Source organism: Pezoporus flaviventris, unplaced genomic scaffold, assembly GCF_033815535.1.
Source record: "Pezoporus flaviventris isolate CSIRO_AGI_PZ_B2104156 unplaced genomic scaffold, CSIRO_AGI_Pfla_v1 ptg000007l, whole genome shotgun sequence".
NCBI classification, from domain to species: Eukaryota; Metazoa; Chordata; class Aves; order Psittaciformes; family Psittacidae; genus Pezoporus; species Pezoporus flaviventris.
This window is the reverse complement of record NW_026892555.1, coordinates 67,470,479-67,493,962: the sequence shown is the minus strand read 5'-3', so window position 1 is coordinate 67,493,962 and position 23,484 is coordinate 67,470,479. Positions and strand designations below refer to the sequence as shown.

Below are 23,484 nucleotides of genomic sequence, written 5' to 3'. Positions count from 1 at the left end.
GCCCGCGGGGACTGCGGTACAGGGTTGTGGGCAGTGAGCAGGTGCGGTGTGCTCCTGTGTCATCCCGGCTCCGCCTGCGCCCGCCGTACCTGCGCCCTAAAAGGAGCTCTGGCCTAGGAGGGCGAGCAGGAGCTGTGCGACTGAATTGACCTTGCTGCGCCTTTCAGTGGGGGTCACCAGCACCAGCCGGCCGCAGCTCCTTGCTGGGGCACGGGTGGCTTTGCTGGAGGTTGTGTGCTGCGCACCATGGTGGACAGAAATGTTGCGTTGGGTTATTGGGCTGTAGCAAGACTCCGCTAGCACTGGACTCCAAGCAAGGCAGTGCGATGTGAGTATGGGCCCCACTGCAGCATCAAAATGTTAGACGTGGACAGAGCCTTGAGCCACATGGTCTAGCGTGAGGACACCCTGCCGGTGGCGGGGGGGTTGGAACTAGATAATCTTAAAATCCTTTCCAATCCAAACCATTATATGGTTCTACACGCCCTGTAAGCGTGTTTGTGTCCTAAGATCATTTAATACAGTCAGAACATCACTTTGTCCCCACCCCCGAAATATATTTTTGACACTTGAATTCTGGGAACTGTTTTATCTTTCCATACTCTTATATTCAGCTTTTTAAAGTTTACAGATCAAAGTTTATGTTCCCTCTTAAAAAAGTCTGCCTAGCAAAGTTTCAGTGAAGAAAACACTGCATTTCCATTGACGAGTGAATCTCAAGTCTCTGAAATGATGTGTAACTTTAAAGAGGTATTTGTTTGCAGAACCCCAAAACCATGCTGTGCTCATTATAAACATATTTAACACGTTCCTTGGCAGAAAACCTATATTCTAAAGAGAATTTAAATAGGGAAATGAGAAAAATAGAAAAAGAAGGTGTGCAGACAAAGTTGGGTGAGTGCTGAACACTGTCATGCTGACACCCTGCAATTCTGCTGGTGCTTCCATCTATTTCTCTCTTTAGAACGATCTTTCTGTTCAGATACTGAGTGGTTCTAGTCCTTTACCCACCACACACTTGCAGCTGCCACTAGCCCTGTGGTATGTTTGTCTAACCATAAGGCTGATTTTTCACTCTGTTTAGAATCATAGAATCATATAATAGAACCATAGAATTTGACACACATGCAAGTACCATTTACTCTTGCCTCCCTTGGAAGTAACTTAGACTTTTTTTAAGGGCACTTAGTTCTCCCAACCATTCCTTTGGGATACTTCTTCTTCAGACAAAACCAGTGAGCTCAGAATCCCTGTGTGCCCCTACAGATCTGTTGAGGATGAGTACTTAGTTTTCTAGGTAGAGCGCATACAGAATCCTATTACTCCATACATTTTGATGTACACGTAGTCTGACAGCCCTATACTTGCCTACTTTTGCAAGCATTAACGAAGCTGTTTCAGTCTCAGGTTTTTTTAGGCAGGAGAGTGCAGGTAGCAGCATGGTGCTTGTGCTTGGACTCCATCTACCTGTTGTCCCCTTGCTGGGAAGAGTCAAAAAGTGCAGGATGGACTCTGTGGAGAGGAGACATCTGGCTAGGGTAAGCTGAGGATTAGACTAAAAGTGCCTTTGACTAATGTTGACTGAAATAGTTGAAATAAAAAACAGTTTGAAAAATGCTTAAAATTGTAGTCAGGTGACAGAGTAAACACATATGTAAAAATACCAAGGTAGCCAGTGCATAAACAGTAGAACAAGGAGGCATTCTTTGCCCGGTACAGGACTCATGCATACGTTCATCTCCAACGAGCTGAATGGGATTCCTTGTGTGCTTAAACAACTTAAATGTTTGAGCTTCGCTGCGCTGCTCAGCTGATACACTCACCAGAGACTGTGTACTGTGACAGGCATCTTCCCCAGGAGAGGTAATGCACACCACTGCAGGAACCATAAAGCTACCTTCATTTAGCATTTATAGGCTGGGGATTGAATACGTGTGTGTTTATACACAGGCAAATAATATGAGAAGTATCGGGCTTCCTTATGCCAAAAATGCATGGTTTCAATTTACGCTAAAAAGTTTTAGCAAGAATGATCTATTGTTTGCAAGCAGTTCACTGTATGCAAGCAGCTTAAAGCTTGTTCCGTTATGATTGATGATGCCGTAGAATGTATCCCAAACCCCTCTGGTGGAATGTCTTTATGACACCTCGATTATCTATTATATTGCATTGCAACCGAGTCTAGGAAACTCACTTAGCAAAAATGTTATCAGTTTCATGAAAAGAAGAAGTCAGCGTGAGACATCTAGATACAGCCAAAGACACTTTCAGAAGTGATATGAACTCACTAAACCATGTAGGAAAAAAAAAAAAGTAATTTTGGAGTAAGTGTACATTCAAAAATGTAGTCTATAATTTAAGGACCAAGTTTATGGCATGTGTATTAGGAGAAGTACATTGAGATTCAGGTTTATGGCTTGTGGAGCACTACTAAGTCAACTTCGTAAAATTATTATTGGAGGAATCTTTTAAAATACATACATCTTCAAGTCATGGCAACAAATAAATAGATTTTTTAAATCTTTGGATGGTTTGTAATTACGGTCAATGCTATCCTTCTGATTGTCCTGGAGGGGAGAAAGGGGAAAATAAAGGATTTTTCTTGCTTTGGTTACACATTTGTCCAAACCGTGCCACCCCTCTGATGTTCCCAGAACCTTGCAAAATGCCAGGTCAGGGGAAAATAGTGCCTGGAGAGGGAAAACCTCCTGTGTAATTTTTACTGTAGCAGGCACTCATGGGTGCAGTCTCTCTCCTACACCAGCGGCCCACTTACAGCTGCAGGGAGATGAACTGGCCAGGACAAATGCCAAAGCTGCCAGGCTTTGGGCAGATGAGGAACTGAAGTTCAGGCTACCTGCAAGGTAAACAGAGGCACTAGGGGCCAGATCCCACAGACAGAGTATGTGTCACCATCATTCATGTCAGCAACATGGCTTAGGGCCGTGAGGACAACAGCCAGCAGCAGCCTTGCCAAAGAATCCTCACAGAACTGGGATTAAAACATTCCCCAGCTGAAGCAGGTCACTGTGTCACGGTTTGGCAGTTTGCTGCACCGGAATATGAAGCAGCATCCCATCTGAACTGAATGCAAACAAGCAGTACCTTGGTGGAGGTCATTTTACACTCAGTATTTAAATGGTGTTTTTAAAAGAAAACCTCAGAAATAAAAAGTATACATACAAGCCAGATACAATCTGCTTTGTAAAAAGAAAGAGATATGTAAATATTGTCTTCACGTCAACTTTGGGGAAGCGTCTGTCCCACCAGAGCTAATTGCCAATGAAGAAATTGGCCTTTATTGTTGAGGTTGTTACAAAGGGTGTCATAAACTAACTTTATTACAGCAAATGTTGAGCTGTATTTGCATTTTTTTCCATCACATTGTCTTTGTTTTACAAGCTGTCTGCAATAGCTGTTCTTGGAAGGTCTCCAACAAAGCATTCTCTTTGGGGCATCTAACTGCAAATAAGATTAAAGCTTAATATGTCTGGTAATCAGTTTTCTTTTAAAGAGCACAATTTGATTTCTTATGGTCAGCTGGGATCCCACATATCTCTTCTGTTTTTCAACTTGCTGCTCTCAATAACCCAGAAAGGCAATTTGCCAACAGATGTCCTTTCACCACTTCTCCTGAATTGGAGTGTCATCTGAGAGGTAGTCATACACGGCTTCTATTCCAGAATCCAAGACTTCTCTCTATTAAATGCAGCTTTTTTTTTAAACCAGCCTGGGCAAGAGCAAAGCACTTTATGCCCTCCATTTGTTCTGGTGATGTGCAATGAATAAAGATGGGTAAAGCTTGTTTGCTCAAAACGAGCAAACAGGAGCAGGTAGTCTCTCTAACTCCTCGCTATACCACTGTTTGATCCAAGAGAGGTGCAGCTGTACTGGGAGAATTGTTCTTAATAACAACAAAAATACCCTTTGAGGATATGGCAAGTAAGAAAGAGAGAGAACCACGAGAACTTGACTGTCTTTGATGAACCTGAGCCTAACCCCCAGCTCATCTGATCTCACCTCACTTGTAAGGGTGGGAGAAAGAAACAGCTGGACTCTCTACTGGTACCCTGGAGGGAAAGGTAGAGCACCTTCTCATCTGCCAGGGTACAAGGGTTCCAGCGCTTTCACTTCCCAGGGATGCTCCCTGAGCCCACAACTGCACAGCTCTTTTCTGCTTTACTCCTTTGCTGGAGAGGAGTAAGAGGGAGAAGAGTCCTCCTTTACCCCATTCCTTCCCCTGTATTGGACTGCAACTAGGATGCTGTCCTGTATCTGTGGAGAAAGTTTAAGGACAGAGAAACAGCAAGACTGGACCAGAAAAACTGGACTGGGTAACCCTTACCCTACGGATACCATGTGAGTTTGACAACCAAACAGTTATTGGGTCATTTGGTACCAAATGCAAGCTGTAATCGCAGCCACACTGTACTACTGTACTAACGCTATCTATGCTGCACTATTGTACTATAGAAGGGTCAGGAACGGCAGGAGACCACAAATCTTGAGAAAGGGTTTGGTAAAAGAGAATGCTGTTGATGCTCTTGCACTTTCTTTTTTTCAGTATTCCTAAAAGGCATCTTGACTGATAACTATACTTATCTATCTTATTGGGCATATGGAGCAAACCACTGGAGGCTTCTTCATCAGAAGCTAGTTTCTTAAATCCCATTCCTTAATTTTAACTTCTGTTAACTCTCCTATTCAAAACAAGCTTTAGAACAACATCAGAGCATAAAGAGATTCGTCAGTTTGGTTGTCAGAGGTCCAAGATGGTTTAAACTCAGTTCGCCAAGGAAGGAGGTTGCTTCTAGATATAAACATTTCAAAGAATGTAAACACCAGTTTTCAAAATGTTGGTAAAAGGCTTTGGCAGGTATGAAAGTGCTTCTATTTCCATCTACATTAAACCTGGAGCATATTCATAATTCTTACACAGCCTGTTGTTATTCCATATGTCATAATTTGTCATAATTTGTTTTGATACTTATTCTAAATTCTGTTACAGAAAAAAAAGAAAAGTGCTGTGTTTCTAGGATACTTCTGTCTCAGCAATGATGTGGTTCAATATATGACAAATCAATATATTACAAAATACTTAATTCACAACTACAAAATGTGGATGCTTAAATCACAAGAGAGAAATAACTGTTACACTTTAGTCAAATAGACGTGACCACAAGGACTGAGGATTTATCACAAACAGCTCTAGCCTTTACAGAGTGAAAGTGACTGGTCTCATTCTGGAGGAAATATGAATGAGCTTTCTCCCAAGAAAAATAGAAACGGCCTGAGGGCAACATAAAGGTGCAGTAAACCTCTGAAAGATGAAGTCTCTATTTTTACCAGAGTAGCTTTATGTTATGGATAAGCAAAGACAAGATATAATTTTATGTATCCATTTGAAAGTTCATAAACCTAGTTAAAGCAACTTTTCTCAAGCAGTCTTAAAAATAACAGTAAAACTGGCAACTAATATGTTTGCCTGATAAACTGTCACGTCTACATGATAGTAAGTTCTGTCTAACATCGTTCTCTCTGCAGATGGGATCCCAGTGTTCCTATTTCTGCAGGATGTTTTTGTCACCGACTTAAAAACAATAAGCTATTAAAGTGAAAGCAGATACTAAATGTTTTCACATAAAAGCCTGTCACAAATTTCTCACCCAAATCTAGCCTTCCATCTATCCTTCATTATTTACCATTGCTGTTAACGCACTGGGTCAGCAATATAATTTGTTGCCAAATGTGAAACAAGGCAATTTTTTTATGGGGTGCCAGAGGCCACTTGGAAACCAATTGCTTGGAGGACAAAGTACCTTCTGAAAAGGAACTGTAAAAATGGCATCCAAGGGTTTCAGTTTTGTACCTCTAAGGCTCCTTTAATAAATAGGCTCTGTCTATCATATACAGAAGAGCAAAGGAGAGAAAGAGGGCTTCCCACAGACAGGTCTGCAAAACAAAGGTACCTTCTGCTCCACGCATCATAGACTAACCACAGTAAAAAGGCTGAATTCATCAGTGTAGAGATACACTGCATCATTAAATTATGCCTTCAGTGACAACTGTGTAGTCCATTTGCCTTCAGCAGGTTTCTAATGGAGGCGGTGGTTGGAACTTAATAAACAATTGTGTTAGAACAGCACTATTTGTTATATACATGGCTTGTGAAGAATAAGCAGCAGAAGAAAGCAGGAACATTTCTTTTTAGTTACAAGCATCAGAAGAAATTACTGGCAGGTAAAGGAAGTGGACTGATGTGATGAAAATACACTAATTACCACTCACTTTTCAGGTAGAACAAGCCTTTCCCATTAGTCCCTACCATGAAGTGTGTGTTGATTGCCATTATTTCCAGTCGGAGGACTCCACCCATAATCTAGATTACAGTTTTATTGCCCAATTAAGGTTTTAAAATGGCCAACACAAACTGCAGTTCAATGATGTAATTACATCTACGGTTTACCCCAATGACACTGCAAACAAGCCATGCCTGCACAAAGGGATGATTTGGGTCAGACCAAAGGTCTGTCTAGCTTCATATCCTCTCTCTGACACCTGCCAAAGTGGGTACCCAGGAAAAGATTACAAGGCCCACTACAAATACATGGTGGCACCTCCCCAGCTTCCAGCTGAACTCGGGTCAATTTCTCTTTTCGGTACAAAGGTGATTTGCAGTTCACTTATTTTCTGCAATTTGCAGAAGTCCACAGAAGCAATAGTCCTGAAGGTCATCTTCAGCTAGGTCTCTCCTTAAGTATGGGCTTAATTGAAATGTACTGTACATAATTGCTGCAGGTGAGCTTTGTAGACATGCAAGTGGCTGGCAAAAGCAACAGGCAAGTATCACCTCTATGTCTTCATTCAGTTTCTCCCTTATGATCTGGCCCAGACCATAGGAATTCACATACTTTTACTAGGGTTTTGATTTCTGGATCCAGGGGACAGCATGGAGGGTGTCTGTGTGTGTGTCAAATAATTTATCCAAAGTATAAAGAGGCTTTCTTTAAAATCAAGGAATAATCCATCACTCAGACTTATTTGCTAACAATTTTCAAGCATTAGGAAATCGTCTGACCATTCTAACAGCTCCGTTCTTATTCTTAAATCCTTCTATCCCACAATCTCAAAGTATATGCAAACATGAAATGCATCACCCAGAATACATTTGAGTAATAGGGGCATACTAACAAGTTTCCTTCTATCTTGCTGCACAGCAGTGATTTTTGATAGTAGTACATTCACTGCCTTTCTTCCAGGGTTGCACTGTTTTTAGACAAGGTGGATAAAAATCTCTGTCTGGAGCTGTTTTAATGCTTATTGCCCAATTCCTAAATCCTGCACCGTAACCAAGTACACTGTGGCTGAGCAGGAGCCCAGCATGGAGGGATTAGAGGAAAAAAATTCCAGCACCTCCAGGTAGTACTTGGCAGCTGCTGTTTCAGCCCTAGAGCTACAGCAGCTGCCACAGCCAAAGCAGTGCTGCTTGGAACTGACAAAATAAGCAAGATCTGCCTGTATTGTTGATCTCCTTCCCACCTCACAGTTTGCCTGCATTTTTTAATTCTTCCTTTATGCAGTGCAAACAGTTCTACTTGGAGAGTAATTTTGTACATCTACGAGAAAGATTATGTTTTTATCCCTATTACACAGTGCAGCCACAGAAACCTCCCCTCCTTTTCTCCCATCCCCACCCAAATATTATGTTGTTAAATTAAAAATAAGCCTCATTATTTTTTGTATATATACTCAGATATCCTAGCACAGGTGGGTAGTACAGAAAGATTATTTCATCGAATGTAACAAGCATGGAGACTGTGCGAGCAATGAGCTATACACTTAAGAGGAGATGAGAAAAAGATGGCATATAGTCTAGAACCAGCACAGCATCATCAAATTCATGTATTTAATTTTGTATTACTCTATTTTCATACCTTTCTTTTCCTCCAGTCTTTTCTAAAAAAAGAGGTTTAACTCTCCAGAGTGCCATTTCTGAGATGGTTTCCCATGATGCAAAAGGGAAAAGTCTATGAGATTTCCACTGTAAGCGAGCAGCAGATGTGTGTGAGCAGAGCTCAGTAAGTAGGTATTTCCACAGATAAAGTACTTAATACAATGTCCAAATACCACAAGTTCCAGTGGGATCTTGAAGCTTGCTATGGAAAAGAGACAATGGCAGAATGTCAAAGACAGGGCAAGAATGTGATGTTTCCTTTTTAAACTTTCAAAGTCCAGCGACCTTTGTGTGAATCTGCCAGTCTGATGAAGTCACCAGCAAAACACAGTTGGTGGCAGTGGGTGTGGAAGGTAATATAGTACCTGCTTGGGGTTATAAACTGCATTCCAGTTACCTGGTACTAATCCTGAGGCTAATCAGTTCATCAGAGCCAAGAGTAAGCACAATATCATAATTTCCAAAATGCTGGTTTACATTTGCATCTTTACAAGAACATCTTGCTTTTTTCTACTTCTCTGAAGGTACATAAGATCTCAGTATTATTAAATATTGGGAACACTGGCACTGTGGTCAGTGCAAGCTTTAGGTGAGTAAACATGTACATCCAACATCCTAAGAGTAGGATGTACTCTTAGCCTGAGGTTCTCTATGCTTTTGCTGATACAACTGTCTCGGTCCCATTGTTGATAGACAAACAGCTTCACTTACACCAAGGCCAAGAGACACCACACAGTATGCTAACTAAACTTCATGTGACCCTGTAACATAAGTAAGGTTACCCTTCTTTTTGGGAGGCAGACCAGGGTCTTGCCTCAGGCTGCAATGCAAGTCGGTGACATAGTGCTAAAAGGATTCAACGTCTTGCCTCCCTTCCCATTCCTGTGCTTCATTATTAAGTTGTGCTCCTATTTTGTTACATGTGTCTCACTTTTCACTAGAGCATACTACGGTTTAGAACATTTTTTAACAGTAAAACTTGCTTTATGATTTGAAATATCCTTATTTGGATAAAAAGAAGATCTTTGGATAAAGAGAAGTGTTTTCTTCAAAGAAACACTCTGTCTTGCAAAGTAAGTGTTAAGTCTCTCTAGCTGAAAGACTATTTATGGTTTGCATAGTTATTCTTTCAGGGTATGACATCATCCTCAGCACATGCATATCCCAGAACACTAAATTATTCTCCCTGAAAATTCCTTTCATTACTCTCAGATTGTTAAACATCACCTAGTGGCAAATTGGTAACTGATGTCTGTGGCTTGAAATGGATTTGCATGCTTATTTCTTTTGTGACACACTGGGGTCTCTTACCTTTTGTGTCTACAGTAGAATTAATGATGTAAACATTTTAGAATGCAGGTAATAAATTATGCTAGCCTATTTGCCTTTTTCTAAACCTGTATTTATTTACTTTTTAAAAACGGCTTTTTGTATTGCAAACAATATGTATTCACACAGTTACACATCCTCTGGTATTATCTCAGCTACAAAATACAATTTTCTACCCAACCTCTGACGTGGGACTCCAACCTTGTGTGCTGCCAACTCCTGCCCATAGCTACTCTCTGACTTTGCAAAGTAGTGACCTTTTGAAGTTAACAGTTTTATTCATTCATTATCAGTACTCCAACTAGTTGAACAGTTATCAGTCTGCTCTGAGGCCTCTGAAAGAAAAAGGTTTAATCAGAGCACCTCATTCAGTCTTTGGGAGTATTCTTCAGAAAGACAATACAGGCTTAAAATTGGTATCTTGCAGCACCTCTGAGTGGCTGCTGTAAAGAATAAGGAGATGCCATTGATACAAGTCCCTTGAGGGGAATCACTTTAACCTGAAGAATGCCGGGATTCCCAAAAACTGAATGGTGATGAATGCAATTACCTGAAAGCACAGGCAATGTTTTGATGGTTTTGCTGTTGCCTTTTCTTCCTGGCTTTTGAAGCTGTTTTTCTCTTAGTTTCAGCAGTAAAGCCAGCATCTGGAGCTTGCTGCTGTCTGCTCAGCTAAGCAAGTGGCAAGTATTACACTTTGTTGTAGCGGATCAGGCCCTTAAACTGAACAGTACTGTCTGTCATGAGTCAGATAATCTCCAAGGCATTTCTCCTATATATGACACAGTTATTTACTTCCATATAAATCATGCATTCAGGCACAAAGTGCTCCACTGCTTCTAACACTGAAAGAGTGATGAACACTTGGTCATGTATTCAAACAGAAAAGGAAATGTCCCCCTTCTTAAATTTCTTCTAGCTGTGATGTCAAACAACCACAGTTTATATTTCTATTAAACACGCAGGTTTTCCTTTCCTCATGTGTCCCATGTATTTTTGGGGGGGGGGTCCTCTCATAGTTGCTCACCTTACTGAACCCCAAACAACAGACCCTGATGTTCTGAACGGCACCTTTATTAGAATTGTAGTTCTAGAAGCACTTCCCTGGAAATCTGATTGAATTTTTAGATGAATACAGATACAGAGGTGAAGAAAGGAAATGTATAAAACTGATTATTTTTCTATTTGAAAACTAGTTTTCCTGCTGTTCTAGACAGATGGAGAGGAAAAAGATGATACTTAATGAGGTGGGACATATTGTACTTCTTGACAGCACTGCTGAGCCAGAATACCATTTTTTAACATGAAAACCAATGCAGTAGCTAATGTGCCTTTCAAATATGGTTTTAAAGTGAAAACCAATACACAAATCAACTTGTCTCACCTAATTTTCTCATAGCAATGATAGAATAGTTTGGATTTATTGCCTACATTTGTATTTATTACTGCTCCCTCTTCCTCCCATTTTCTACCCCTCTTCTTTTCCCCAAAGAGAAAATGAATTGATGCTAGCAAAGTAACCCCTCAAGATAAAAATACCTAAGAAACCTACACAATTTTCCATTAACTCTTTCCAAGCATGCTGCTAAGGACTATGGTCATGCACTGTAACCCTCATACTGAGCTCTGGCCAGCATGGGACATTGTTTTACACCACTGGAATAGAAATGCTGTTCTAACAAAATCAGAAAGCTTACAAAGTTTATAAACTTATAAAATCTAGAAATTCTCTGCTGGCAAGGTTAAATTATCCTCTGCTCTGAAGCTAAAGATTGAAACCATCTGGGAAGAAAAAAAATGGTGTGTCAATTATCTAAAACGAGCTTGTGCTTTACATGTAACTTAATCATAAATATATAGTCAGACCACATTAATTCTACTGAGCAAATCCAGCCTCCAGGAAGCTTATTTTAGGCATGTGATTTGAGAAGCATGCAGAAGAGGAGGCTCATCCGAGGCTGGTGCAGTCAGTTGGAAAAATGCTGTTAACTGGAATGGATTTTGAGAGGATCCCGATGGGCAACTGTCAGATACCTTTGGCTGTCAGCATTGGAGTTAACAAAAGCTGTGGTTTTCTACACTTACTCCCAGACACACAGAAGCCAGAGTTACCTTGACTATCAGCATCCATCTGTAGGCTGGTGAGTTTACTAACTGAAGTCCTCTCAAAGATCCCAATGGCTGTAAAAGTCTTTTTTCCAGTTAAGGCCAAATCAGACAACCCCTGCAGCAGCACTCAGAAATGCAGCTTCTGAAATTTCACAAAGCCAATTCAGATTCCTCAAATGTAATTTTGGAATAATTCTAATTTAATTGTTGTCTTTTGCCTCAGAGTTTTTCTGCCTATATGTTTGAATTAGCATTTTCAAGCCAAAAAGTAAAAGCCTTGTGCTGTAAGTAACAGTAGATGTTAATGTAAGAGCTAATGGAGATTGCGCTTAGCACTGAATAAGGCACAAAGGAAAATAAGAGCCCCAAAGAATTTACCATCTAAGGGCTCATTAAATTCAGTGGGACTACTTCCAAGATTAAATGAACACTTCTGGGCTAAGTATTTGTGAGATCAGTTTCATTTTGCAGACATAAGATACAAAATTGCCCCTTGAGACTGGGAGAATAATTCTGCATAACAGAGGGCATGTTCTCACTCTCATTACACTCTATAGCAAAACTTTAATGATAGTAGCAAAGCCCTCTGAAGTGCTTTTTACATACACTCACACACACACTTCTCTGTATGCGTATAGTTTTATCTCATTTTTATATGTATGTATGTCTGTGTGTGTGACTTCCAGTTGCACAAATATTAAAATTTATGTTCATATATATTAAAATCCAACCTATCAGTGCTGTATAGCACATGATAAGACGTAAGCTAACAAAGCAAGGGGGCAGTTAGAAGGCGGAAAGGCTTTCATACAGGTTGCAACCTCATTCTCATAAGACATTAGAGGTTCTAATTCCAATTTTACAGTCACATAGTCTTCTTGAGTATATGAAGGAACTCCTGTTTCAGGAGAAATTCTAGCTCTTGCTATGGTAAATGGCGAGTTTTCCTCTGCTTTCAAGAAGAATCAGCCCAGGCCTTGCTTCATCCAAACAGAAACTGTTCAGACAATTGATGTCTGATATGATGTCACAGCTGATGCAGAAGTTGGGTCCTGTAGTTACGTATTTTAAGGCACTGGATAATTCATAATCACTAATAAAGGAAAGCAAAAAAAAGAAAAACCAAAAAACCAAACCAAAACCAACCAAGCAAACAAAAACCCCACCCAACTAAACATATTTCTTATATAGATTGTTTCAGATGTAGCAAAATTCCCTCTTTCCAACCTATGGTACAATTTTAAACAATCAGTTAAGAGCTCTGTGAAAGTGGGATAGTGGATATTGACCACTTTTGGGGGATTAGGCAGGTTAACATCTTGGCAAGATAGAAAGAATTAAACCTAAAAATTACAAGGGATTCTGATCTTCAGGAAAACCCCTACATCTCACCGTGCTGTTCAAAGTAGTTGCTGGTATTAATACTGAACTCCTACCAGGTTGTTTTTTTATTAGTTTTAATACTAAATTGGGATTTATGCAAACATTCCTGAAAAAGGATGAACTTATTATATCTTTTTAAGTAGGAGATTGAAAAGTGCCTACCCGCCTACAAAATCATCATTGCTCCATCAGTTAAAATTATATCCCATATTGCTCTCATTTAATCAAAAGCCAATCTTCTTAAGTCATTAAAAAGAACTGGCTTCTTGACATTAGCTAATACCGAATTTAAACAAACAAACAAACAAACAAACAAACAAAAAAAAAATTAATAGCTCATCCAAAAATTAAGGCAAGTGTGAAAAGGAAAAAATATTTTAGTAGAATTGGAGTAGCCTCTTTTCTCCAAGAAATAAAGAGCAAATATTGGCAATTTTCAACAAGCATTGGCAGACCGCACATTAAGAAAATCATTTAAGATTTCATCATAGTAAAAGTATGATAGTATCAATATTTTAGTTTTTGCAACATCTGTTTACAGTCATGATTTTTCTTCTAAAGTACTATAAATTGGCAATTGTTTATCTACAGTAATGGACTCAATTACTGCTACCCCAGATTATGCAATGAGCATATTCAGTAACTGTGATAATTAAGAGATAAACATATACTTTGAGCTACAGTAAAGCTTTGCCAGCATTAATTCTGCCAAATTAGAAGACATACATTGCAATGTCACTTATTTGCACTTCATTTTTCAATACTTCATTCTTCACTGTTCACTTCTGAAATGCTAATGTATTACTGCTTTGAAAATAATTAAAATTGTGGTCTGACCACATGCAGTCTGAAGAAATCGGTGTGTGACCTTCCACACTACACAGAAACACGTACATGCCAGATAACACAGTTATGCAGCATTAGAGAAACCACTACATGCAAACTTACACGTACTATAAACGTCAATGCACTAAGTAAAATTTTGATAGATTCTGACTGCACAGAGATGTGTACTCTACAGGCTTACATTACAGAAATAGATTTTTTTTACAAGTCTCCCTCAAAATCTCAATTTAACCACTATCATTTGTCTCCAGCCTTTAAATCTGTCAGGAATATTCTTTATTTCCATTTTTTTTTTTAATTGTATTTTTTGTAGGACAAATACTTAAATTGATGATGGTTGCCTTTGAAGGCCTGAACCTCCTTAACTTTACTAAATCCATGGGACAAAAAAGAAATGCTTCATACCATCAAACTTGCATTATCTGACATCTCTTAGAACTTGCTAATTGGGAGAGACAAAACGTCACTGCAGATTAATGCACCTTCTTTCACTCTGAGCACCTGAGTTGAATCTAATCTGTACAAAAGTGACTAAAAATCAATCTAATCTGACAGTGGTGGAATGATTAGATATAATTATATGCATTCTCAGATCCTTACCTGGAGAAGACATTCCTTGGAACCTTTCAAGAGAGGAATTTAAATGATACTTGCAGGGTTGTTTTTTTAAATTAAAATCTTGCAGAAAACATTTGCTTTCAGTCATGGAAGATGAAAGGTGATCAAGCCAATATCTCCTGTTCTTATCAGCCCTTAATATTTGCAACAGGAAACAACACACCCCCATGCCAGACATGCATTGGAGGAAGGAAGGAATTGGGGGAAGGGTAAAAACTTTGAAAAGTACTCAGATACACCATTTTTAATTACTCCAAAACGTGCATTACATTTTTAATTATGGTCTTTTCTCCATTAAAGGACCGGAGATCTTTAGCTTGATCATACAATGAAGTAATTAGTAAAATTCCTAATTTGCAAAGGACTGTTTATATCCACCTAATGCAAGCAAGTAAACTCATCCCTTTTGCCAAACTTTGACATGACTAGGACAGCATAACCCCAGCTTAAAGATACTTTTTCTTTTTCCTCTTTCTCAAGTTTGCTGAGCCATATTCAACTACAGAGTAAGAAATAAAAAAGACACTACAACAGGTTGCCCCCATTTTTTGTCAATAATCTCAGCAATAATACAACACTAAACAGTGCTGAAATAATAATAAAAAAAAATAATATCTAGTTTGCTTAAATACTAATCATGGCTATTGAAAATATTCAAATGGATTTGCACATTTTTTACTGTATAACATGACATCCTCAGCAGCACACTGTTAACAATGTTCTTCCTGAAAATCTTTCTTCAAGCGGTAAAATACATCCATTCATGATTCCAGTATTCCAAAAATGAAGACACAGATGATGAAATCATTGTATTCTAATCATTGTATTCTTCCACAGCAAATCTATGCATCAGAACTAGGAACGTAATACTGCGATTAAACTGACAAATTTGCATGTGGTGAAAAGAATAGTTTCTCTTGTACAAGAGAACCACACTGTTTGCTACTACTGTTGCATTTTTATACCCACAAGCACATGGATAAGGAAAATCCAGTTGATACAATCTATCCAGAAAGATTAAGGAAGCTAAGTACCTACCAAAAATAATGAATGTTCTCACACAGATAAAACTTGCAAAAAAAAGTGAATATAACCACCTAAAAGAGTTACGGAACTAAACAGTCCTCATAAAGATCTGTCCTGGGACTCATGCTGGTCATTGTATTTATAAGCAAGTTGGAAAAGGGGTGCAGCAAGGTGGAAAAAGTTGCTGGTGCTACTTTATTTTTTATGGTAGTGAAGGCAAGGACTCATAATGAAGAACTATACACAGACCTTATGTGACTTAGCACTTAGGCAATAAACCAGCACAGGAAGTTCAATATAGGTAAACATAAAAAGATACACAGGAGAATAAAGCTGTCCAAATTTCAAATACACAGTGAGTCAACTGGTATTACTCAGGAAGAGAGACCCTGAGGTTAGGACACACAGATTATGGAAACATAAGCTTAGTGCTCAACAATAGTCAGAAAATCACTTATTCAAAAAGGAATTGAGAATGAAACAGAGAACATCTCTTTGCTTCTTATAGAGTGACAGCATCTTAAATATTGCATGCATTTTTTTTTTCCCTCCATCTGAAAGGATGTAGAGGTGAAAATGTTCCAGACAGTGAAACAAGGAGAATCCAAGCATCACCTTCCATATAAGAAATAGGTAAGTAAGCTAGAAGCCTTGAGTCTAGAGACAGGAATTTTTAAGACTGAATAAGGTAAAGGCCTATAAAGTATTTAGTGGCAATGGAGATGTGTCTTTATTGTCTCTCCAAAAAACAAGATCCAAAAACCAACAAATGAAGCTAGAAGGGAACTGGGTTCAAAACAGAGAAAGGTGGGTCTTCACACAGGTGATTCAGCCATAGTAACTTCTGTTTATAGGTTACCATGAACACCAACCACCCAGACTTGTTCAAGAAGCACTGAGCAAATTCATAGAATTGAAATCTCCAAGAGCAACTAAATATATGCACAGAAACCATCTACAGAACAAGTATCGTCCTGTGTAGCTGGCCTGTTAGTAGAGTCTTCCCCACACTTTCAAGTACCACTGAGGATGGCGTGCTGGGTTAAACCATCTGACCCCGTACAGCCAGCCTCACATTCTCATTTCTCTGTGTGAAAGCACATGCCTTTCACAAATAACAATAGAATTGATGCAATCACAGAAAACAGAACTGGAAAAATTCTTGAGAGGTCATCTCGTCTACTCTCCTGTCTCTTGGTAGCATCAGTTGCGTGTGACCTTCTGTGGGAGATGTCTAACCTGTTTTTCAGAACCTTCAAAAGCAAGCTATTCTAGTGAGAAGCTGGCCTTCTCTGAAAAAAGCTCTTTGTAATACAACCTAAATCATCCTTGCTGCAAAGTTAATCCTTTTATTCTTCATTGTTACAGACACGGAGAGAGATGGTCCCTCCCGCCTTGCAGTGGCTTTCATGTCCTTGGACTTATCTACCAAAACTAGAAAACAAAACCCATGCATCCCAATTTGTAGTCAATCATTGAAAGAAAAAAATGCAAACACCACCACAAACACCTTCCCAGTACCAAAACTCCTCTACATATTACCCACTTGAGTGCAGCACAGAAAGTAACAAAACAGATTCTTCTAGTCGGGTCATTACTGTAGAAAAAAAAAGAATAAAAATGTGTGGATTATGGTTAGTGCATAAAGAATAGTCTTTACTGCTCAGAAAATTGAGTTCATCTACAATGAGAACAGACAACAGTTCTTCCTTTTCTGCATAAATCTCCTCCACCTCCCTTCTCCTCCTTATGCCCAAATTCTCAATCATTCTTCACAGATCATGCTTCCTAGACCTCAGAGCATCCTCTAATTCTTCTTGAGAAAGATACAGGGGGTTTGGAGAGAGTCCAGAAGTAATGCCCAAAGCTAGACATAGCACTCAAATTGAGCCTAATCAAAGCTTTGACAAGTGAAGGGATTACAGCATGTGCCTTGAAGGCTTCCTGCTTGTGCGACGCCTGTTTCACAGCACTGCAATAGCGCTGATTCACATTTAGCTCATAATTTACCCAGGTTCTGCAGTGCCTTCTATTGTGACTGTTACCCACTCATTTTTACTCCAGTCCATGACTTACGTAGTTCCAATTATTTTGTGTGGGTTTTTTGTGTCTTGTAGACAGACACTTTTTACTGAAAAAGAGATGATCTTTTTTAGGAATGTCACAAAAATTACTCTGATGCTAAGCACTATGGATTTGCTTCTTTTGGTCACCTCACATGGACTCCAGGGATTTTTCAGGATCAACAGACATGACTCTTAAAAATCATTGGGTGTAGAAATAAACTATGAATTTGTGCTTGTATGTGCTGATATATATGTATAAAATAGATATATATTTTACAAAAACAAACCCCAGCTTTTCTCTAAATTCTAATCTCATGCTCTAACTACAGTCTCCACTTGGATTGGGAGCATCTTCAAATTCAGTTAGGGTGATTATTGCCTATTCCATTTCTGCAGAGCAGAGACGTTGGCTAAGACATTGTGGTTTACCTCACACTTAAATTCCTAGTTTCCATACGGAAAACAAACAAGAAAAAGGTGAGACTGACAGATTACCAGAAAAGTCAAGATGTCCTCAAGCAGGCATCACACAGTGTTTGCGCTCTGCATCCTCATCTTTTGTGGGGAGGGTTTTGCATCGAGAAAATAACAGTGAGCAAAGCTGTAACATTCACAGATGGCCCACTAGTACAGATACTGTTGACAATATTAACTTACTCAAATTTATATCCTAATTGCAGTAAAAATATCACAGCCTTAATCTACAGGCAAATGAAGAATTACCATAGAACTAGAAGTGCTGTAGCACTGGAAGACTTGTTCTAACAAGCGAAGATGCATGAGCTAATCCCTGTGAGCAGTTTATTAAGTCACTTCAACCCCTGTTCTGTTAAGTAATTCAATGGGACACTTTTATTTCTGTGAATTTATTCTTTATTTAAAATTATTAATAAATTAATTCTATGACCATGCTCAGTCTCCAGATTGCTCACAAACTATTTGCCATTCCACAGAGCTCTTATGTTCATAAATCAGGTTACTTACTCAGCTAATCCACATTTTTTGCAGTCTACAAACCTACAGCATTTTCAAGGTGGTTACTGTATTAAAGATTATGCAAATGAGTATCATGGCATTTTTATCTTTCTCAGCTGAGCATTTCAGAAATGAAGAACTTGTTCACATGAATAACTGCGGAAAACATTCATCAGAATCTGAATGCAAAGTAAATAGGGAAATTCTTAACCCATTTTCACTTTCAAAAAGATAAGATTAAATCTGGTATGATAAATTAATTCATAAATCTTTTGAGACAGTGGGTAAATATGTTAAATATTGCATAATAAATAATTATCCAGAATATAGAGAATACAGGGCTCCATTAACTGTACAATGGCCAGTTTCTTCCTCTCACAGTATATGCCAACAGTGTAGCATTTGGAATCAAAGTCAAACACTACATGTCACTTGTTTTCCAGTGTAGAACTCTATTTCACCATAACAAAATCTGTATTTAACCTAACATCTTGTGATAGATTTCTCTTGCCTACACAGTATTTCGATTAAACTTGCCAGACACAGCATTCACACAAATTTTGGTCAGTCGTCCACACTTCATGTAACAACATTGATAAGTGGCAAGCGTGCTGCCAGCCTAACTTTACTATTAGTAGCAAAAAAATTCAAATTAAGTACAACTAAACTGCAAACAGAACAGCACTTTGACTCCTCTCTTACTGCTCATTTCTGATGTGTCAAATTCATCACATTTTAAAATAAACCTAGAGAAGGAGAGGCTACTAGGAAAATGGCACAGAAGGCATTTCTAAAGACCTGCTTCTCTTTTTGTGTTACTAAGAATACAGAAATGTCTTTTTCAAAACTTCTAACAGGAAGATTGCATTGAAAATTATATATTTGATGTGTGCAGTAAAAAGGCCTTTAATATCACACAAGTAGTCTCCTTAATCCAAAGTTCAAATACCTATTTTAAAGGCACTTGGCATTATATTTAAACAAAGCTAGTGCAGCGCCTGCAGCTGCAAATTGCAGGGAACAAATGCAAATCACAAGAGTTCAAGCTGCAGGCTCTGAAAAGTCATCAAAGCCTCCAAGTACTTTTAAAGAATAATGTACAAAATGCCACCAGACCTCACAAGCTACCCTGCATGAATCTATTGCTTTTTACCTGATAGAGCAGCGAAGCTGAGAACTTCAATCCTTTCTTTTTCCAGAGCCTCTATAAAAATGCAAATGACACCTGATAGACACATACACAGCTTAAAAAAAAAGTTATTTTTTAAAATAAAACGTGTCTTTAAAGAGTTAAAACCTTACAAATTATAACACAAATTACATATGTGCAATGCTTCTAAAGATGGCTGAATTAACAGAAAAGTTGTCTGATACCATGGCCAGTCAATTGTAATGGTACAAATCACTATGTAACCATCACTAGACAATGTATCTAACTGCCACAACTTCCTACATTGAGTTCAATTTACCACCTAGTAAAAAGTTATCCCCACTTTGTAGATACCAAAAGAAATGCAGAAGTAGGTTATGTGAGAAATTTAAAGCCTTCAATTTAACTCAGTGGTATACAGAGGGATTATGTATATGCTCTCACACCATTTTGGATACTAAATCACTTTATAAACTGCAATATGGCCAGTAAGTAAAGCCACAGACAGTTTAATTTTTAACCCCATTTTTCTGGTAGTACAGAAGTAAAACTAGCAGGAATATTGAAAGCTTAACAGGCAGGTGGGATGTAAATTATGTACCGAGTTAGATTTAATTGCAAAGCTTAGAGCAAAACAAATTCATAGTTGTGGATACTGGCTTTTCCTTTGGATGAAGCAGAAGAGTACCAAGGCATTTGGTCCAGCAGCGTCCAAGGCATTTGGTCCCACTCAGCCCAAATGTGGCAGTTGTAGGGTGTCTCTCTGCAAGCAGCCACTCGCTGGGCCAGTTCACAGTACAGGTAGGAAGGGAGCTGGCAAAGCTCTCTACTCACTAGCAAGCTGCTGCTGGGGCTGGGACAGGGAGCTGCTCTGATGAGGTGTGACCTGTCCCAACACTTTTGGCCTATGGATTTTCACCAGCTGCTGCTGCACCTCTAGGTACACACTAGTGACATTCATAACGGCAGCATCTTTTTCCACTTCAGGTCAGTCGTTGCTGATGTGATGCCTCTCAGCCCACAGCAGAGCCCTTCCACAACCCCCACAGCTCACAGACACATCCTGCACAGCGGCCTTGCTCTCTACTCTGCCTTATCTTAATTCATGCTAAAGATCCTTCTGCTGGTTTTCCAAACATTTTCTGCTGTCATCATTTTCTTCCTCCATGAAGGAAAAAATAAAATAGAAAAACTTAAATTATCCTAATCATGAAGCATCCCCCACCCTTCATATGCATCAACAGCTTCACAGTGATCCCCTCTGTGTGATGAGAAAACTATTGTTTGTGGCCACTTTTGATTCAGTGAAAGGAAAAAAAACCCACACATAACAAAACCAAAACACCACCTCACAATCCTGGGCTAGGAGCCTGAGATCTTCTTCCCTAATTCAGGAGACTCCTGCATTTTTCCACACCTATTACCAAGAAAAGTACAAGGAGCCTTTCCAGTTCATTGACACTATTACTAACAGGCAGATGGGTGACTGTTCACATCAAAAAGCTTGCAGGATTATTGCTGAATGGTATTTAATTTTTTTTATTAGCCAGGTAGCATATAAAAAAATAGGCACTGCAGTACTAATGAGGGAAAGGGGGTTCACCTCAAGACAGGTTTAGAATAAGCAGGAGGAAAAGCCATGTCACACCAAGGCAGACTAGCAATTGCATGTGCACTTCTTCAGGCAAGCCCTCATCCATATGACAAAGGAATTGCCTGTTTACGTGTGTAACAGGAACCTAGCAAGATACATATGCACTTACTCACCAGAACACCCCCTCTCAATGTTCAGCAGGGCCGGGTGTGGGCAGCCACTCAAGGAGCAGGGAGATGGCTGCCTTGCAACTCCACAGCCCTTCCCACATCCCTAATTCCATTACTCATCTCCTGCAGACACTCTCACCGTTTACATTGCCATTAATGCTATTTTCCAGTGAGTTGTAGGCCTCCTGGGATTGTAAAGCATTTGGTCCCATGTAAAATTGCATTGCATTTAATATTGCTGCAACAACACATGGGCCTTGTGATCTTGTTTCGAGACAACTGATTGATAAAAATGGGTACAGATAAGAAAATGCCTGGGTAAATGCTATTTAAAAACTTTCACTGATGCAGCATGTTCATTCACTGCATGACTTACATGCAACATCTACTCTGCAGTGGCATTAAAGTTGCTCCTCTCAGTAAAAACATTCCTCTGATAAGGCACACTTTCTTTTTTAATCGGGCATGCTGGGAGCTGAGCACACAGCATGTGCGTGGGAAAGGGATGGGACCCAGCCCTGGGAACAAAAAAAGGCTGACTAAGATCAGTGCTCTGAGCACACAGCACAGCACATTTGGCTTTGTCCGCGAACATGACTCCCTGGAAATTCCCAGTGTTCCTGCTAATTTCAAGCTCAGGTCACCACGCTGGGCATGCGACAGGAGGCTGTCACCTGAAACAGGCAGAAACACATACTGCATCACATGCAACAGCCAGGAACAGTCACTGAGGGCAAACACAATCATGTTTACCAGTTGGCTTTGCAGTGCTGTTGGCAGCCCACACACTCAGAAAGAAAGACAACAACTACCATTGGGGAGGAGAAGATGGGACTTGGGTGTTTGTACAAGGCCTCGCTTACACCCCTGGAAAGCAACTCTTGTCCTGCTTTCCTGCTACATACACAGGTGCCTGGAACACAGCCTGGAAGTCCAGGCTTTTGTCTCCAGCTCTCTTTCAGGCCACCTTCGGAGCTTTTGTTTTACACAGCCCTGCCTGGCACCCCTACTGTGACCAAGCTCAGCCCTCATTACAGCACTATCTATAAATGTGACCTAATTTTTATGCCTGAACTTCAACTTGTTGGACCTCTGCCTTCCCACAAAGCACATGCTGGGATAGGATCTCATACAGCTGCAGCTAGAAACCTAGTAGTGAGGCATTGTATAGAGGTGCCTCAAACAAATATGGTAATAAGTTGACCAGTATGTTGAATGCAGATGTATGCAAGCATAAAAAGACTAAAATCAGTTTTAACAGCCATCAATCAAGCAGCTCCAGGACTGTCTGCAACCCCTTACTGCCACCAACTTGTTCTCTGGGGTAGGGTATAAAACAGCACCAGAGAGCAAGAGGACTGCAAAAAAACTTTGGAGTTCTGTCCGAATCATCACAAATCTATTCTGGCATGTTGCTCCAGTGCAAAATTACTCCAGATTCCAATAAAAGGAAAAAAAATTGCTGGACCAGGTCACTAGCCATGTCAAAACAGCATGGAAGCAAACAGATCTGTAGCAGTAGGAATTAACCAGAAAGACATTCATTATCAGCTCTCTCGAAAATACGACTACCATCTTTAATGACAACTGTAATTACTTGCAACTTGCATTTTAAAGGTGGTACAGTTTAAGTGTGGACAACCACATAGAACACTTACAGGAAAGCTTCTCTGAGCTCATGATCTCAGAACCGAGGGACGCAATTAAAACCAGCTGCAGGTTTTACCAAGGCAGCTGGAAAACGCTGACACATTTGGGACCCACAGACCCTTCTTGTGGTCTGAAAGTGGTGTGCATAAGCTACCTCACTTTGAGGAGGCTTAAGATAGTGACTGCCTGCAAACACAGCACTGTACTCCAGATCTCAAGCTGTGCATGGACTAGATCCCACATGTCCCAGACTACAGACTGCATTCATTCAGTCGAATCTTATGCAGTCTTTTAGTTTGCACATCCCAAGTGACTGCTCAGTGCATATCTGAAAAGCCTCTGTGATACATGGGGCTTGGTGAAAGCACCCTTTCCAGCCATGCACACTTCCTACCTCTGACAGTTAGCAAACCCCAAGCTTACCACATTTTGTCACTGCCTACACTCGGGAGCACTAGGGCTATGCCAAGGTGAGGTGAACTGTGCACAGAAGGGGCCTGAGCTACTGCAGGCCTGGTAGAAGGAACACAATACAAAGGCAGGCAGCTTCCTGTGAGGTTTGCCCCCGCTGCTGAAGCATTGGTCTCACGCACCCGTGGTGGAAAAACTTGCAA

At 39.8% G+C, this 23,484-nt stretch overlaps 1 long non-coding RNA gene across 1 annotated transcript; it reads right to left on the bottom strand.

Annotated features, from left to right (window-relative positions):
- Positions 1 to 1,467: 1,467 nt before the first annotated feature.
- Positions 1,468 to 23,248, bottom strand: LOC133267110 (uncharacterized). Its single transcript, XR_009742637.1, has 3 exons — positions 22,879 to 23,248; positions 7,935 to 8,156; positions 1,468 to 4,275 (listed from the first exon to the last, which is right to left on the bottom strand). It is a non-coding gene; the product is annotated as an uncharacterized LOC133267110 (long non-coding RNA).
- Positions 23,249 to 23,484: the final 236 nt, after the last annotated feature.